At 42.8% G+C, this 18,031-nt stretch overlaps 1 long non-coding RNA gene across 5 annotated transcripts in view; it reads right to left on the bottom strand.

Moving 5' to 3' along the window:
- Positions 1-18,031, bottom strand: part of LOC106782324 (uncharacterized) — a 363,318-nt gene that overhangs the window by 66,243 nt on the left and 279,044 nt on the right. For all 5 annotated transcript variants that reach the window (XR_011429555.1, XR_002802169.2, XR_002802167.2 and 2 more), the window contains one exon: positions 16,285-16,490. This is a non-coding gene — a long non-coding RNA (uncharacterized lncRNA). The remainder of the gene's footprint in view (positions 1-16,284; positions 16,491-18,031) is intronic.

The following is an 18,031-nucleotide window of genomic DNA, read 5'->3' as shown; positions in this document are numbered from 1 at the left end:
ACCTCACAGTTTTCCAAACCTTTCCTCATCCTAAAGGTAATTATTCTCTCAGTCTAACTGTTTGCATTTAATACATTATTTGAGACTGTTTTGAGAAAATTCATTGCAAATCAAAACCACTATGAGACATCACATCACACGCATCAGGATGGCCACTATAAAAAAGATAAAAATACCAGGGGCCGGCCCTGTGGCCGAGTGGTTAAGTTCGTGCACTCCACTTTGGCGGCCCAGGGTTTCGCCATATCAGATCCTGGGCGCAGACATGGCACCACTCATCAGACCACGCTGAGGTGGCGTCCCACATAACACAACCAGAAGGACTACAACTAGAAGATACAACTATGTACTGGGGGGCTTTGGAGAGAAGAAGAAAAAGCAAAAAAAAAAAAAAAGATTGGCAACAGATGTTAGCTCAGGGGCCAATCTTTAAAAAATAAAGAAATACAATAACGAGTGTTGGCGAGGATGTGGAGAAATTGGAACCCTCATGCGCTGTTGGTGGGAATGTAAATGGTGCAGCTGCTATGGAAAACAGTATGGAGGTTCCTCAAAAAATTAAAAATAGGACTACCCGGGGCTGGCCCTGTGTCCGAGTGGTTAAGTTCACGTGCTCTGCTTCGGCAGCCCAGGGTCTCGCCAGTTGGAATCCTCGGCACAGACATGGCACCACTCATCAAGCCATGCTGAGGCGGCATCCCACATGCCACAACTAGAAGGACCTGCAACTAAAAATACACAACTATGTACCAGGGGGGCTTTGTGGAGAAAAAGGAAAAATAAAATCTTTAAAAAAAAAAAAAGAAGAAGAGGACTACCATATGATTCAGCAATTCCACTGCTGGGCATATATCCCAAAGAACTGAAAGCAGGATCTCAAAGAGACATTTGCACACCCATGTTCACTGTAGCATTATTTACAACAGCCAAGAGGTGGAAGCAACACAAATGTCCATCAGGAGATGAATGAATAAACAAAATGTGGTACACACCTACAATGGAAAATTATTCAGCCTTAAAAAAGAAAAATCTGCCATAATGTTACAGAATGGATGAATCTAGAGGACATTATGCCAAGTGAAATACGCCATTCACAAAAGGGCAAATACCGTATAAGTCCACTTATATGAGGTGACTAAAGCAATCAAAACAGAAAGGAGAACGGTGATTGCCAGGGGCTGGGGCAGAGGAGAACGGGGAGTCGTTCAATAGGTAAAGCATTTCAGTTTTGCAAGATGAAAACATTTGAAGATCTATTGCACAACAATGTAAATACTTAACATTACTAAACCATACACGTAAAAATGGTTAAGATGGTAAATTTTATGTTGTGGTTTTTACTCCAATAAAAACAAAAAAGAAAAAAATGCACGGCATAATCCATTTTACTGCTACTGAAGAATCCACAATGGAGATGCTGACCCAGGATCTTTTAACATAAGAAAAGAAGAAAAAGTGCCCCAACAGATATTTGTAGCCTAAAGTTTACAGCAGCATTATTCACAACAGCCAAATGGGGGAAACAACCCAAATGCCCATCGATGGATGAATGGATAAACAAAATGAGGTATATACATCAATGGAATATTATTTAGCCTTAAAAAGGAATGAAATTCAAACGTAGGTTACAACATAAATGAACCCTGAAGACATTCTGCTAAATGAAATAAGCTAGTCACAAAAGGGCAAATAGTGCATGACTCCACTAACATGAAGTCTCTAGGGCAGTCAAATTCATAGAGACAGAAAGTAAAAGGGTGGGTACAAAAACCAGGGGGAAAAGGGAATAGGGAGTTATTGTCTTATAAGCAGAGGGTTTCAGTCTGGGAAGAGGAAGAAGTTCTGGAGACAGATGGTGGTGATGGTTGCACAACATTGTGAATGTACTTAATGTCCCTGAACTGTGCACTTAAAAAATGGTCAGGGGCCGGCCCAGTGGCTCAGCAGGTAAGTGTGCACGTTCCACTTTGGCAGCTCGGGGTTCCCCGGTTTGGATCCTGGGTGTAGACATGGCACCACTTGGCAAGCCATGCTGTGGTAGGCTCCCACATATAAAGTAGAGGAAGATGGGCACAGATGTTAGCTCAGGGCCAGTCTTCCTCAGCAAAAAGAGGAGGATTGGTAGCAGATGTTAGCTCAGGGCTAATCTTCCTCAAAAAAAAAAAAAATGGTTAAGATGATATATTTTGTGTTACGTATATTTTACCGCAACAGAAAAAAAGAAAGAAAACGTGGCCAGAGAGGAAGGGTAAGGGGGTGAGAAGCCAGAGGGGGCAGGAAGATTAGACCAGCCCTTGGATCATCCAAACGGGAATTTACATATATCCCCCCACAACTGCCTTGAAATGTTGACAGACCATCACTGCTTTCTAAACGAGATGATTTCTAGGACAGCATTTTGTCTTCCAATAAGTGTACCACCTTTTCATTTTGCTGCTTGACCCAGCAATGAGATTCAAAAATCAGCCCGAGCGTGCACACAGAAATGAGAGGAAGAGTGTGTGTGTCCACGCTCTATTTTTGGTAAGAATTATCTCTTTCCACCTGCCATTCATATTCTTAGCCTGCAACTATCTTCACTTGTGCCAAAGTCAGTAACAAAGACAAAAAATTAGCAATACTAATGGTGAGAATGTTCTTTCAGATGCTATAAATTATTTCTTCAATGATCTAGCAAGCTAATAACAATACATGTCATGGAGCAGGCACTGTGTAAAGCACTTTAAAAATTACAATATTCTTGGGGTCAGCCTGGTGGTGTAGTGGTTAAGTTTATGTGCTCCACTTTGGCAGCCCAGTGTTCACAGGTTCGGATCCCAGGCACGAACCCAGCACCGCTTGTCAGGCCACGCTGTGGTGGCGTCCCACGTGGAAGGTAGAGGAAGACACGGCACAGATGTTCGCTCAGTGACAGTCTCCCGCAGGCAAAAAAGAGAAAGATTGGTAACAGAGCTTAGCTCAGGGCCAATCTTCCTCACCAAAAAAAAATTCCAATATTTTTGACAGCAACCTTAGATGATTAACACCATTTCACATACACGGAAACTAAGGTTAACAAAATCATCTGTCCAAGAATACAAGGGAGATGAGATTTTTTTCACTCAGGTCTGATAGACTCCAAACCAGAGCTCCCGACTGTTGACAATGAGGGTACACCGTGTAAACTGAGGCCATCTAAACAGGAGGAACACTAACGAATTAGAGGAAGCAGGAGAGTTAGCGAGGGTGAGGCCGAGCAGGTACCGGCTGGCCAACTCCAGGGACAAACGTGAGTAATACCTAACTACATCACACACAAAGTTGGAAACCCGATGTTTTAGGACGGCTGATTCCTTTGTCAATTTCAAAGTCTTTTTTTTTTTAATCTCTAATACTCAGCCTCATAAACAAGAATCAAAAGAAAATGACTCAACCTATGCGAGAGAAATTCCGCTTGGAGGATAAGGTTAATAATCTGCTCTCCTACAGGGTCCTTTTCTCTAAGTTATATATTAAAGGAGTTACAGGAGAGGGGAAAAAAAAAATCAGAAGGAATACAGAAATACAATCCAGCAAGTGTACTGACCCTTAATGGATGATAATTTCATCAGAATTATTTGTGCTTTCCAAAATATTATACTTTATATAAAAGTCAAGCCACGGTGCAGGAAGTATCATCAGACTAATTGATTCCGAATACCCAGCTGTAATTGGTGGTTTGCCTAAATCCAGATTACAGTCCTAACGTGTACACCATGGAAGTCAGATTATCGGGCAATTTGGTGAAAACAGGACAGAAAATCCACTATGGGGCAACACTTCCTGAATCTCTTCTACTCGTTTCCTATCTCACCCAGAAATCCAAAACAATCACTTTCAGACGTATCATAAGATCAAAGCCTTTCCTTCCACAAGAAGCTTCAAACTACATACAGACTTTTCCATTTGCTCTGCTCTTCCCTTTACAGGTATTATTTTCTGAACCTCCCAAACTTCTATGCCTGACAACAGAGTTTTCCCACACACACGACACTGCCCACTCTTCTCATCCCTCTGGATCCCTTTTTAAGTGCCTGGAAAACACAACAAGGGGAAACAAAGGGCAAATGCCAGTCTGTGACCTCTGTCTGGACTCAGCCAAGCGTGATGTGTGAATCAGGTGTGTGGAATGGAAGTTTCCATGGCAACGAGACTGCAAGGCAGACGGGGAGTCACATACTCTTTCTACCAAGGTAATAGAAACAACAGGCCACCTGAGGGACGCTCTCCAGTGACCGTAAGGACCTAGGTCCTCATGGGCTCCTTCCCCCACCCTCTGCTCTTAATTCCTTCCCACCAGCTCCTTGGGATAATCTATCCTCTCTCTTTTTTGGGGAGAAAAGGAGGGACAAATTAAAGAGGTATTCTCTAAAGGGAGTTGCTTATGAGAAAAATGTAGAAAGGAGTACAAGTGTTTTCTTTACATAAAAGAAAAGCAGCTCTTAGTCAAAAAATTTCACTATATTGACTGACTTGACCCCCGCTGCCTGACAGAAGCACCTCCATTTCCACCAAGCTCCTTCGCTTTGCCTTGAAATGTACTCTGATTTGTGAACCTAGTTCAGAATGAAAAGCTCCTGAGCTGCATTTTGTGTTTTCTGGACTTTTATTCTATTTCCTGTAGAGAGATACTCTAACATTATTCTAAACTTGTAGGAAAATATTTTGTTTAAAGCTCGCTTTTTGAGACCCATGAGTTGGAGACCAAAAAAAAAAAAAAAACATATACAATTTTAATGAAATCAAAGTTGGCCTTGGTTATCTAGCTGGAAAAAGGTACTCGATGCCAGGTGTACGTTGACATTATGGCTTTTTTAAACCATTTTCTTAACTTGAGACTCACAGATGTTAAAAAGAACTGGAACAAGTTCTTGTGTATTCAGATCTAAATCACGTAAGACAACAAACTCCACTTCTCCACTCTCCATCTTGTTTAGCTTGGCTCTAGAAAAGGCCTTTAAATTCCTTCAGATCACTACTCCAGAGAATGAAGAAGAGTGAATTCCCTTATGTCACCTCTGCTAATATCTCTGTTTTAGCAGATCACTCTTCCCACTGCATGAGAGAAATCTTTCTGTACTTCAACGTTGATCATGTCACTCAGGCTCCAAACCTTTCAAATGGTTCTTCATTGTGCTCTGAGAAGTCCAAATCTCAAATCGTGGTTTCCAAAATCACAGAGGATTTGGCCTCTACCTACCTCTTTAGTTTCATCTTCTGCCATTCTCCAATTTGCATTCCACATCCCAGGCAAATTCAACAATTTTTAATTTCCCAAATTCACCATTACCCACTCTCACCTTTGGCCCTTCATGTTACTGATCCCTGCCAAGAACACTTAACCCTTCCCCAATACCTCCTTTCAGGCATCACTTCCTCCAGGAAGTCTTAGTCCCTGGCACAATTTCAGTCTGAAAGTCCTTCCAGGCGCAGCCACAGCACTCATGGGTTCCCTGTCACACCATCGCCATCTAAGACATGAACTGCCAGCTTCGCGGCTACGACCCCATCCAATGGGAAGGGGGAACAAGAAGTGTGCCTTGCTCACCTTTGTCTTAACTTGGGGCCCAGCACAGAGGAGGTGGTCAATCGAGATTTACCAAAACTTAACAAATGAGTGAATGAACACACGAATGAATAGAGCGGGCCTAAATGGCAGGCATGGCATGACTGACCACAAAGAGCACCGACCACATCTGGGCCCCAGCCTCCGGGTCCGGTTCTCCTGCTTGTTAGTCTCAGGGCTTCAGAAGAGTTATTTAACCCCAGTGAACCTCATATCCTACTTTTAAATTGGTGTAACAACACCTGCCCAAGATTATTTTAAGCATCAAATGAGATAGTATTTGGGAAACTCTTCATGAAAATTTTAATAAGTCTGTATATCATGGCATTTCCAGGAGGAGGATAAATAAGAGAGAAAAAAGAGGTGACATAATTACTGCAGAAGCAGCACCAGTCAGGAATCTGAAGAAGAAAAGCAGATAACAGGTCTAGCAAGGGCTATAGAAATTCATGGTGGGCTTCCACATACAGATAGCATAGACTGACTTCTTCCTGGGAGATAATTACGTCCCCTTCTTGCCCATTTTGGGCCTAGCCATTCTTATTACCTTCAGCTTTCCGCTTATCTATCATGTTCATTTCCACTAAATACTACCATGACTACTACTAGTTTTGGGGCCTTTGCTTATTGTTGTTCCAATCGTTAATACCCTCTTGTTCCCAGTGCCCCATATAAATCCTACCTCATCCTTTAACATCCATAATAAATCTCACCCCCATCTGTAAAGCCTTTCTTGAGTAACCAGCTCACATCTCTCTCTCTCTCCTCCTGATCTCCTGGTGCACTAAGGGCCCATATTTCACTATTCAGCGCTTTCTCTCTAAATTCTTCAAACAAATATGCCAGGTCCCCTTTCTAAAATGTGGGGAGGATCTCACATAATCAGAAGAGCCTGGTCTGGGTCATAAAATGTGGGGATTTAGGAGAGAAGGTGAGAGGTAGGAAGCATGTTAAGAGTTAGAAAATAACACTAATTAGGCTACCAAGCAAACAAAAATATCCAGTGAGAGCTGATAGGAGAAAACTAGCTAGCAACTCAGTTTCAGAAGACTTCAAGCTTCTGTGGTAGCTGAATGTGACACAGCATGACAAGGGCACAGGATAATGTGTCAGAGAGAGGGGGGCCAGTGGGGAACATGGTTTCCAAAATGAGTATACCAAGTGATTCTTTATCCTGATGAAGAAAACCAACAATAAGATAGAAGAAACGGGGACAAGAGGGGAGAAGTACCAGCAAAGTGATCAATCAATGACATTTTGCTGAGCATCCAGTTCTCCATGCTCTTTCCTGCATCGCTAACCTAACCCGATAAACCGCCATCACTGCCACTGACCCAACTGCTACAGCAGAAAATCCATAAGGAACTTGTGAAATAAACTGTGATCAAGAATTACAATCTGACCATTAAATATCATGTTTATTTTATTGTTACAGGAAGAAAGTCAGAACTCAAAATGTTTACACAGTGAGATCCCACTTATATAAAAATGCCTATAGACATAAGTACATAGAAATAAATAGTAAAAGGAAATATATCCAGATTCTCTCTGGGTTATATAATTATAGGTTATTTTTATTTTCTTCTGGAGGTTTTTATGTATTTTTCAAATTTTCTACAACATGCATTGATTACTATATAATTAAAATTATATTTGGATATGGAAAAATGAAATAAACATTTTAATTGGAAATATTTCAAGAGAGCTGTCCATGGAAAGTGAACATAATCCCCACTCTCAGCTGCCTGGTGAGACGGCCTCCATTCTCCAGAGAAAAGCACATTTCCCTTCTAAATCTTGCGAGTGTGTGTGACACTAAAGATGATGTACAGGATTGTTCCCTCCACATTTTATTGTCCACAAGAAATAACTTTTAGAAGTCCTTTTATCATTGTTTTCTCATAAAAAGGTATTTATAAGAAAAGTAAATGTCAACTTTATTTTGGGTCTTGATTTTTCCAGAAGGCCTAAACTCCACAGAATATTCAACCCAACTCTCTTTCTTCTCTTCTCCGCTCTTCTCGCTATTTCCCTCTATGTGTGTCTCTCTCTCCCCATTTCCATCTCCATGTCTCTCCCTCCATCTCTCTTCCTCTCTCCCTCCCCCCTTCTCCATCTCTCTCTCTCTCCATCTGTGTGTGTGTCTATGTGCCTGTCTGTCTTTTATAATGTGGAGGCATGCCTCTTAAATACTGCCCCCAGACCAAGATGCAGAGTTTTCTTTGATTTCTTCTGTACTTTATATAATGTTCTGAGTAGCACCCTCTATTCAAAGACAACTTAGAAGTTTCAAACATAAAACTCAATTTTAGTTGCACTTTGAGGATATTTACAAGCACCGTAGGAAACAACTGCATGTGTGGTATCACAAAAAACGAAAAACCAGTATGTCAGAAGTCAACATGACATTCATTTAAAATGACATATGGTGAACAACTTTCTCAGGGCAAACGCTCCATTCACGCTGGGGCTGGGGCAGGAAGTAGAAGCTGGCAACAGCCCACCACTGGAGAGGGGGGTGAAAGTGGTGGTAACTCTAAATAAAAGAGAGAAGCTTGAAATTTTTCTATTACCAAACCAGGCAATTAAAACATTAAATGTGAAATCCGAGGCACTGTAAATTTCCTAATATGGTATAAGTGCTGAGTTTCTCGAATGATGTTTTCTCATCTTTCAACATATCAAAGAGCATGCCAAAACCCCAAAGAAACATTTCCATTTTGAAAACAAAAATAAACCACACACATCCACATTCTATTAATAGTGTTGTCTTGCCTTAAAGACCCTGCATCCTTAGTGAAAAACCCCACTGCAGTTTACATAAGTTTTAACATTATTGAAAACTCCTGTCCAAAACAAACTGGATATGTGTAGGTGAGTTAGGTGGGACTCAAGCAAAAGTAATCAAATCTCTTCTCTATTTTCCTTACTGGAGACCAAATGTTATGTTCCTCATCGTTACACCTAACGACTGTGTAAATATCTTCTCCATCTTTAGCAGCATTTCTTAAGAGAGTGTAAAGAAGGAAAGTTGGCGTGAGATACACAGGTTTAAGCCAATTCCACAATATTTGGACACCTAAGATAGAGGGAGACAAGCTTCGAACCAAAAATCCCAGCAGAAATTGCCAGACGAAGCAAAGGACATGTGAAAGCTCCCGAAACCCAGACTATAAACTCTTGATCTTGCCACTATGAAAAGGAAAAATGCTGTCCCATGGCATTTTATGCTTAGAGACAGGAAAAAGCCATTAAATATGGTGCTCTCCTTCCCCAATTCAAATACCCATCAGTTGCTACTTACATACCCAGCAGAGTCGACTGCTTGGGGCGAGTACAATGCGAAGCATATGACACAGAATCTGCTTGCAAGATGCTTCTGTTTTTGAGGGAGGAAAAGAAGCAACATGTAAAATAACAATAAGAAACAACAAAGGATCATTAATTCCATCCTAAAAGATTGACCATGCAACTGGCCAGTTCAACCCCAAAGTCTTTTGGAGAAAGGCGTTGTTATTACCTGCCTTCGTGGACAGACTCAAATGTTTAAGCTCTGAGTCATGGGCCCTAGGATGTCTCTACAAGAGCAAGCAAAAGGGAAAACCAGAGTGACAGAGGGACCACAAACCCACGCCCGTTGGTCAAGATGGGGAGGAATAAAGAAAACGGACTCAGGACACCAATTCAAACTCTAATAGGAAGAAAAGAAATAAGCCTGATGGCTACTGAGGTGAAAAAAAATCACCTTTTTCAAGCCAACAGATCCAAGATCAAATCTTGTTCCAGCTACATCCTTACACAAACTGGGCAAGTTAATTAACCTCTGTTCCTATTCCCTTTAACACTTTTATGTAGTACTGTATGGAGGTACTCTTCTAAGCACTTTACAATTCTCAATTTATTTAATCCCAATAACAAACAGTTGAGGTTGGTTCTGTTATTATCCCTGCTTTACAAATAGGGAAACTGAGGCACTGAGCAGTCACATACATTGAAGGTGGCAAAGTTATGCTTCAAATCCTGCCAGTCCGGCTCCAACGTCTGAGCTCCAAAGCTCTACATTGCCTCATTTATAAAAAATACTTCCTTTCCAAGGTTGTGGTATAGATTCAGTGAAATGTATGTCCAGCACCCAACACAGTGCCTGACATTTAACAGAGGCTGAATAATTTATCTCCCACCTCCCTCTGCCCACACTGTGGGGGGCTGGAGGCAAGATTCTACACACAGAGGAAGGCAGCTACCTCTGTCAACCTGTAAAGGCTCAGGGGCTCCAAGGCAAGCTGGAAAATACCCTGTCTTTATCCCTTCAGGCCTGGAACAAGAGATCTAACTCAAGCAAAGATGACCAGCATTTCCAGACAGAGACCGCCTCTATTTACCATAGTCTACATTCCAGGCACAAGCACTGCAGACAAGCCTTAGGGAAATGGAAAGCTTCCTGATTTTTGTACTAGGAGCAATATATGTATATGTCAACACAAACACCACACACACACACACACACACACCATCTCAAACTACCACACCTACCACGGGGGAAAATGACCTACTTTCCAGAACTTTCCATTGCCTAGAAACTGACAGAGTGTCTGCATCAGGCTGCAACTTGCTTTAAGACAGTCCAGACACTGATGGGGAGCTAAAGAACTGAATCCCTTTTGGAAGTTTTTAAGAACAAATTAACCCAGGGGCTCTGGGGAGCTGTGCTGTAAAACATGAGAAAATTTTGTTCTCTGGCCCTTTGACAGGATTTTCATACAATAAAGGACTGAGATTATTTTTGCATCTTGATATCAGTCTAAAATATCATTGAGAAAGGTGTATGTTATCAGTTAAGTGACTTTCGAAGTTGGGCAAGTAGTGACCGGCGCAAAATAGGCCACCTAATATATTTGGAATTTTCCAGTACATGTTGCTAATTACAAAAAGTTTACACATGCTACCAGGTAGGAATGCTGTGTACACACTCTTTCAATTTTCCCCCAATTGTAAAAAGGTTTATTTGATGCTAAAACAACCTAAGAACATGATTTTATCACAAGAAAAAAATATCACTACAATGAAGTATTGAAACTGTTGTTTGACCTTGAAAATGTGCTAACAAAGTTTAAAAGTAATTAAGAAGGAAAGCTGACTTTCTACGTTTTCAGCCTCTGTCACTGTGGCTACTGGGTCATTGATGCCTGCCAAATCTTGCAAAATTATAGTACTTCTCTCCATGCGGTTTCTAAAGCTATAAGCTTCTATTGTAAAGAAGCTTGATTTTCTGCTTTCGAAATCCATCAGCTGCCAGTCCACGGTCCCGGCATATTACTAAGACAGACTCCACAGAGAGCCCAGGTGCACGCACCGGGAATCAAGTTCTTCATTCCTTTTAATTACAGTTCAGCACAAGGGAGAGAGTTAAGTGAAGAAGCCTTCTTCACAAAATGTTCATTAGAAATGGCAATTTTCTTCCAGGCAAACAAAAACGGCATCCTTCAACTTGTTCTCATCTGCAAAAGTCCCCCAGGGTGAAGCAGGCCTCTGCCATCATATGCGAGCCACATTGAGGCTTGTGGCTCAGCCCAGAATGTTTAGAGGGAAGACAGGAACAGAAAAGGGAAAAGAGTTAGCAAGGAACTAAAACGACTAGATGAAGTTTTCCAGGCTCTGTGGACCTGTGTAAGCAGTTCCATCTACTTACTATTTAAGCTGTTAGCCCCTGGCCAGGAGATTTGTTATCTTCTTAGTCATTTCAAAAGCCTTTTAGTGAGAGAAGGGGAGAAGTGGAGGAGGGGAAGAAGGAGGGAATTTTTCTGTGTGTGTGTCTGTGAGTCAGCAAAAGCCGGAAGCCTTACAAAACTACTTCAAACAACAAGCTGGAAAGCGTATTCAAACAATACGCTTCCACCCCCAGACAGTGAGAAATTGCATTATCCTAAGGGATCATGGCCACCCGTGTTCAGTGCAGATAAGTGAGAACCTTCCGTGCTCTGGCCAAGCGGAGACCTGCAGCCACAGCTGCTCAGAGAAACTCTGGGTGGCCTCCATTCCAGCCGCTCCAAATGGTTTCAGGGCAAAAACAGTGCAGCTGGGTGGTGCTTAGAAGCGCAAGGGGGTGGGAGGAGAGGCTGACAGAGTGGAGGGTGGCAAGTTGCATCTCCCCACCAGGTGCTCTAAATCCCCTCCCGGGGCTTAGGAAAATCACACGGAGGTCTCGAGGCTGATTCCGAAGGCAGCTGTGTCAGAGCCTGCCTCACCACCAACCCACAGCCATAAACTGAAACGGTGCCTCCGAGAACGCAGAAACTGGGGAAATTTCCCTGACAGGCAGTTCTTAGTGCTCTAGGAGCAACAGTCTAATTAATGCCACTTGGCCAAAGAGAGGGACATTCCAAATTCGGTCAGAAAGAAGAAAGAAGCCTTGCCACCCACCCTCACCGCAGACACAGAGCTCTTTGAGACAGTCCCTTTCAAGACTCAGGCAACTCTGTTTGATCAACTTACATTTTTTTGAATTTAAAATTTTACTGCAAATGTATTAACTGTCCTCTGAGTGAAAAAAATCATCTTAACATTTTAGGAAAAGTATATGAAAGTTACAGTATGAGCTCACTTTGGGGACACTGTCACTTGCATGGAAGAATAATCTAAAGAAAAAACAATTATTTCACTTATTAATGACTACCTGCTGTCCAATGTTATAGTATTTCTTACATTTCCAGGTTGTCACAGGTTATATTTTTAAATGTTTTTCCCATCTACAGCTAATATCTATATGGTATGTTTGACTGACAAGAAAGTTAGTCATAAAGTATCAGATAAGCAGCCGCCCAGTGGGGCAGTGGTTAAGTTCACAGATTCCGCTTGGGCACCCTGGGGTTCGCAGGTTCGGATCCCGGGTGCGGACATGGCACTGCTTTATCAAGCCATGCTGCGGTAAGCATCCCACATACAAAGTGGAGGAAGATGGGCACAGATGTTAGCTCAGGGCCAATCTTCCTCCAAAAAAAAAAAAGGTATCAGATAAGTTGATAATGCAGAAGTCTCATATATTTGCATGTAGTCCCCAGACCAAATAACCCCTTTGCAGAACCCAGTTTTGTGTATAGATTCTTTTGAAAGAATATAAAATTTTTGATCGTAACACACAAGTGAGTATGTGTGTCACAAATGAGAAGGGATACAAAAGATAGAAAAATTAATACTAAAATTGCAGCACTGGTTACCATGAGTGCTGACAATAATAGTTCATGCAAAATCAAAATGAGTATAGATGTTAAAAATTAAAATTAAGGGGCCGGCCCAGTAGCATCGTGGTTAAGTTTGCATGTTCCACTTCAACAGCCGGGGTTCATGGGTTCAGATCCTGGGCGAAGACCCACACACCGCTCATCAAACCATGCTGTGGTGGCATCCCACATATAAAATAGAGAAAGATTGGCACAGATGTTAGCTCAGAGCCAATCTTCCTTACACACACACACACACACACACACAAAATTAAAATGAAGTCATCTGGCATCTAGATCACTGAAAGAGAAGTTGAAAGACTGGAGAGACATCTTCCATTCGGCCCTTGATGTGCTGTAGGGCCTACATCAAGTTGTGCCCTGCCTCTGTTATAACTGCAAAATGGAGATAACACTTCACGCCACCCTACCTCAGAGAGCTGCTAGAAGATTAGATATCAAAAAGGAAAATCCTCAAAGCCCTGTGAGTTCCTCATGAACAGAAGACATGCAATGTAATAAAATACCAGCACCTTCTACAAAACTCCTAAGAGGCTCAAGGATCTAGAAATAGGAAATGGACACCAGCAATGCAACATGGCAGACACCTCACAGGGCACAACACTGACGATCAGGGAGGCGGGGGGCAATTCTGTCCTCACCTTCCAATGAAAAGGGGGAGGAAAGAACTCTGAAATTCAGATCTACTCAGACAAGAAAAAACATCCAGGGAGAGGGAAAAAAACAGTCCTGTTTTGACAGATCGCCAATAACTCGAAAGAACGCAATTCTGACAGGTAAAATTCCAAATTCTTTGCTTCAAGGTCTTGATCTACAAGAAGACAAGTGACAACATTACTCTGGTAGTTTTTCAGGTTTAGTAAAATCTCACATTAAAGTAAATTGGTTTCCTAGGCAGGTAAGTGTAATGATCCCCTCACACTGAATAAAATTTATGCAGAGAATACATAGAGTATTTTTCATCAATTTGTACTGGAACAAAAGCCAAAATGGCCTGTACATAGCCACCTAAAGAAAACAACTACTTTGGGGTTCATAAGGAAATTGGGAGAAGCGTATTAAATATTTATATACCCAGAGATATTCTGAAGTATGAAAAGTTTGAAATTTGAATTAAACATATTATTTTATATATGATTATATCAAGCACTTACTGTGGGTCACATGTCAGGTTAAAATAAAAAAGATGAGTAATATCCTATTCCTGGCTTTCACAAACCTCAAAGTCTAGCTCGGAGGAGGTAGAGACACAATAAAGTAGAATAGAATGTGGTAAGAGCTGGAAACAAGTATAAACAGAGTGCTGAGGAAGAATAGAGGGAAGAAGAAATGAATTCCTCATGGAATGGGAGAGAAGGGAGGGGTTCAGGAGAGTTTCAGAGAATCTGACCCTTGAACAGAACCTTCCAAAACGAACAACACGTCACCAAATACAGAAGACGGGGAAAGGGCATCCTAGATAAGTAAACAGCAGCCCACAGCCCACGGCATGTCTAGATACGTCCTAGTTAAGTGAAGCACCACAGAGACAATCTGGGAGGGCCTGAATTTCAAGGTCTTTGTGGGAGAGAGGGAGGCAGTTCACAACATATTTTTGAAAAGGAACTTGACAATTTCTATAACTACTCAATATAGGTATAAGACCGAGGCACAATGGACTGGAGCAGGGGAGGTGGTGCTGGCCCCCAGCATGAGACAGACTCCAGGGAAACTGAGAGCATGGCTGAGGCCAATTCTCTAGGTGTGGGGGAGGTGGATCAGGAGGCAGAGAAGCCAAAGGGCTTGGCAAGCTTAACCATGACTCAGGAATGGTCAGGACCAGGGTTGCCAGGAGAAGGAGCAGGCCCATATTAGGTGGGCAAAACACAGCACAGTATTCCAAATAATGGCCTCCAAAGGCAAATCCTGGGAATTTGTAAATGTTACCTCCTATGGCAAAGACTCTGCAGATGCAATTAAATGAAGGATCTTGAGACGGGGAGATCATTCTGGATTATCCAGTTGAGTCCTAAATGCAGTCAGCACCATGCTAATAAGAGTGAGGCAGGAGGAGATTTGACTAGAGAGAGAAGAGGAAAAGGCAAGGTGACCATGGAGGTAGAGACTGGAGTGATGCAGCCACAAGCCAAGGAATGTCAGCAGGCACCAGGAGCTGGAAAAGACAAGGAACAGATTCTCCCCCAGGCCTTTGGCAGGAGTGTGGTCCTGTGAACACCTAAATTTCTGTTGTTTTAAGCTACGAAGATTGTGGCAATTTGTCACAGTAGTGATAGGAAACTAACACACAGTGAGCAAAGAGTCATCCCCCACATGCTCTTCGCCATCACGATCACCAGTCTTGATGAGAATAACTCAGATGGAAGGCACTTCAACTATCACGAAAAAGTTGAAGTCCAGGCTGAAGCCTCAGAGGAAGGCTACATTACTAAACTGAGAAACTGGTCAAAATTTAGGTCATGGGACCCAGGTAAAAGCCCAGACTAGGCCAATACAAGATGGGTGGAAGAAATGCAAATCACGGCCACCAAATCATGACACATGGGGAAAGGAAGCTGGCTCTGAATAGCAGTAGGGGCAATTGGAGAGATACAGGAACTCAGAGGTCATCAATGGGCCACCAAATTTCTGGTCTAGGATAGCTGCTTAATTTCAAGTGTCCATTGGATATCCTGGAAGAGGCAAGAAGGGATGGCAAACATTTCCATGCACACTGGCTTGATTGGGACTAACTCAGGAACTAGATCATGACTCGACCATCAAATCAAGGACATCAGTGGATCTAGATGTGAGATTATGGAAATGAGACAGATGGGGCATGAAATGCTAAAAAGCTTGAAATGTGCTCTTTAGTCAATAAGGGAAATAACTCAATGGGATCCATTTCAGATGGGTGGGGGCAGGGTAAGGTATCCACAGTAGACTGTATAGCCCAGTAAGAAGGTGAATGAATCAGCCAAGGTTGGAGATGATCGAGGCCAGACATAAGAATGGAAAATGGTGAGGGACTAGAAAAATATTTGGAGGACATGGCAAGTGATTAGAATAGGGAATGAGTAATTGGTAGGGCATAGGGGCAGAAGGTAAATGACAACACCAACCTTTGAAATACAAAACTCAAATGAGAAAGAGTAGAGCAGACAGAATGAGTTTGTCTCTGGCTTAAGGTATGGGTAGGTCATGCTAGGGGTGACAGCCAGAAGCCAGTGGAACGCTAGGATTTGAAATTTAGAATGTCAGAACTGTTTGAATGTTTGAAAAAGTTATCTGTAATGGGCTCTTTCATCTTCTTCTTCCTGATCCATCACTATGAAAGGGATCCAAAAAAGATTCCTGAAACGTTCATATCCTAAGAACAATATTTTTGAACTATACTCATCCCACCCACTCATAAGAAAAATCTTGCTTTGGCAGCACTTAAAAGCAAATTAGAAATTTTCTAAGAAGAAGAAAAAAAGGACCTACCATTAACCATTTCCCTTTTCTGTCTGTTAGTTTTGAGGACATCTGGTGAAATGGACAACAGAGAACAGCTACCCACGGATCATGGACAGTTGAGAAGGATGTTCCGTGATGACCTCAGGGATGACCCGATGATGGAAAAGGTGGCACGCTTTTTAAATTTGCAGAGGACATCAAGTTAGCCACTGCTGGAGCAGTCAATGCAGATCCTACGAAGAGAAAAAAAAACAGTATGTTCACTAATATGGACCACCTGGGAAAAGAGATGAGGAAAAATATTAATAAAGACACAGATTTACATGAGGAAGAAAATGTATGTTAATCAGATGCAAAAAAAGACTCATTTGTGCCCTACAGCTATAGATTCTATATTCCTCTTCACCAAAATGCTCAGGTGTTCAGTGCTCTATGGCAAGATGCAAGCAGCTACCCCATCTAGCATGTGATCTATGATGACTGGTGCTAGCTAAAACGTGGAAATGGCTTAGAGAGAGGAACATCTGCAAATCCAGAGTAGAGAGAGATCTTGTCAACATGGCTGCATAGGCAGACTCTGAACTCATCTCCTCCCATGAACACAAGAGGTTACAACTATTTTTGGGAAAATTACCCTGGATAGAAAACTGAAAACTGGATAAAAAGAACCCCCACAACAAGGGACAGTCCTGACTAAGGCAGAAGAGGTAGAAATTCCTTCTGGAGAGAAAAAAGCCACCTTCAGGAGCAGCGGAGTTTCTCAGCCAGCCAGGCGGGAGACACCCTAAGGTACACAGCCCTCCCTGGAGGAGTGAGGTCCAGAGCGGGGCCGATACTGCTATAAGCATCCTTCAGACTCAGCACAACTGAGACGGCGGTCTTACTATCTGGCTTTGCTGGCTGTTAACTGCAGCAGGGATACCCCCAGAAAAGCTATCAGATGAAAGCCAAAAAGACCTGGGTCTTAAAGGGCCCACGCACAAACTCACCTGTCTCAGCAACCTAAAATCACCAGAAAGAAGGCTGAGGGTCCTTTGGTGAAAAGAGCCTCACCTGGTAGGCTCTGGGTGCATCTCGGTGAGAGGAGAGACCTCTCTGGAGACCGAGACATTGGTAGTGGCCATTGTTATCACCTAGTTCAGGTGTGCTGACACAGACAAACAGACGCCATTGAAGTTCTTCCCCTGGCCTGTTAGCTCAGGGGTCTGCCACACCCACTAGAGCACAGATTTAATCCAGTTCAGCCAGGGCAGGCAGCCCACCCTAGGGACTGGCCACACCCAATAGCAAGCCCTTAGGCTACTTGTCGCCCTGCATTGACTGGGTGCCTTGATCCTCTACAGGCAGGTGAGTGTGTCTACCTCTGTGGGCCAGGGCCTGTGTGAGGACCACGTGAACTGTGGGAGCCATTGGTGGAGAGGAGGGGGCCTCTGCAGTGGGGCATTGGGGTACACTCCAGAGGGCAGCAAAGAGTGTTCAGACCAGACTGTGTTGACTGTGTGTGTGGCCCTGTGGGGGGGTGAGGCTTATCAGCAGCAGAAGACCTGTGCTTCATGAATAGCCATAAAAGGATCAGCTCCATCTTCCAAAACCTGAAACAATTGAGTGCTCCCATGCCTAGGGCCAGCCCCACTCAGCTGCACTCCTAAGAGAACTGACAACAGCCTTGTAGGCCTGAGGCCTATCGCAAATGTAAGACCCTGAGCCTAGCAACCAGCTACACTGGCTACCTACCCAACTAAAAGGAAAACTGCGACAAGAGTGTGCTGTTAGA

Source organism: Equus caballus, chromosome 20 (assembly GCF_041296265.1).
Source record: "Equus caballus isolate H_3958 breed thoroughbred chromosome 20, TB-T2T, whole genome shotgun sequence".
NCBI lineage: Eukaryota > Metazoa > Chordata > Mammalia > Perissodactyla > Equidae > Equus > Equus caballus.
This window is presented reverse-complemented; position numbering and strand designations above follow the sequence as displayed.